Genomic DNA, 1,575 nt, shown 5'->3' with positions numbered 1-1,575 from the left:
ACCCACTAAGGAGGATGTATCAAAGACTCTAGATTCATTGGTACAATATCTGCGTACAAGAGGTTGGGAAATTAACCCAACGAAGATTCAGACACCCTCCAACTCAGTAAAATTTCTTGGAGTCCCATGGTGTGGGGCATGTCAAGATATTCCCACTAAAGTGAAGGATAAGCTATTGCATTTGGCGCCCCCAAGGACTAAAAAAGAGGCTCAACGCCTAGCGGGCCTCTTCAGATTTTGGAGGCAACATATTCCTCACTTGAGTGTTCATTGGAGGCTTTAGTGCTTCTATGTCAATTGTGTTCTCAGTATAGGTTACCAGGGTTTAATACCAGGACTAGGCAATAATGCAAAGTAAACCAAGGTGGTATTAATTCATTTGTGAGGATGTTTATGTGCTAGAAAGTTTCCTTAAGTAATAAACATTGTGTGTGGTATGTGCATGTGGGGGGGTGGCGGGGTGGTCAGTCTGGGCACAATTCCTGCACTGTGTCTCTATTGTTGTCGCCCGTAGTGCTATGGGTCAGTGAGGGGATGTCTTGCTTTGTGGTGGGGCTGGCCCCACCATCTTCTCTGTGTAGTGGCTGCTCTGCGCCTCGGGACTTGGTGGGCCAGGATGCAGTCTTCTATCCCTCTCTCTCTCCTCCCCTCTACATTTGCTCCAGTGTAGTCTGAGCAGACCAGCCCCTCTCCCCAATCTGTATCTTTAGTGTTCTCCTTTGTAGTGCATTCTTTTGGGGAGGGGGTCCACATAGTTGGAATTGGGGCTGGCCCCACAGACCTCTCTGTTTGTTCCCTGCTTCAAGGAGATATGCTGCCTTCAAGTCTTGGCCCCAGGGTGAGGTCTGGTCCCTCCCTCCCTTTCCTGTGGAGATATAAACAATACTCTCCCCTTGAGTGAGTTAGTACCATGTTCCCCCTTACCTACATCCCCTCTTTTTTATTTCTTTCCCCCTTCTTTTTAATTGGCTGCTATATGTATCCTGGGTTGGGTCTGATCCCTGCCAGAGTGCCTAGACCTCGCCTCAGGAATTTATGCATTCAGTAGCTTTTCCTTTATGCCCTGTTTGCTTTTTAAGATTTCTTCAGGGGACTCGTGCTGTACTTGTCCTTTTGTGCTTGGCTTACTTAGTATGCTTGGCAAAATTTCCTCCAACTCTTCCCATATGGTGATGTGCTTCGTGCGTTCATCATGGCTTTCTAGGGATGGATAGTACTCTATTGTATGTATGTACCAGAGTTTTTTAATCCATTCGTCCATCGATGGAAATTTACGTTGTTTCCAATTCTTTGCGATTGTGAACTGTGCCACGATGAACATTGGAGCACAGATGTCTGGCCGTGGTTTGTTTCTTGCCTCTTCTGGGTATATGGCCAGTAGGGAGATTGCAGGGTCATATGATAGCTCAATTTCCATTTGTTTTAGGTATCACCAAATCAATTTCCAAAATGGCTGCATTTACCTACAGGTCCACCAGCAGTGGACAAGAGTTCCTATCTCACCACAGCCCCTCCAACACGTTACTTTCTGACTTTTTGAATCGGGGTATCTTTGAGGGTGTTGGGTGGTATCTC

The sequence above is a fragment of the Echinops telfairi genome, unplaced genomic scaffold (genome assembly GCF_000313985.2).
Source record: "Echinops telfairi isolate 266 unplaced genomic scaffold, ASM31398v2 ScPeMD7_7469;HRSCAF=8507_1, whole genome shotgun sequence".
Taxonomy (NCBI): domain Eukaryota; kingdom Metazoa; phylum Chordata; class Mammalia; order Afrosoricida; family Tenrecidae; genus Echinops; species Echinops telfairi.
The sequence above is the reverse complement of the archived record's forward strand: the minus strand, read 5'-3'. Positions refer to the sequence as shown.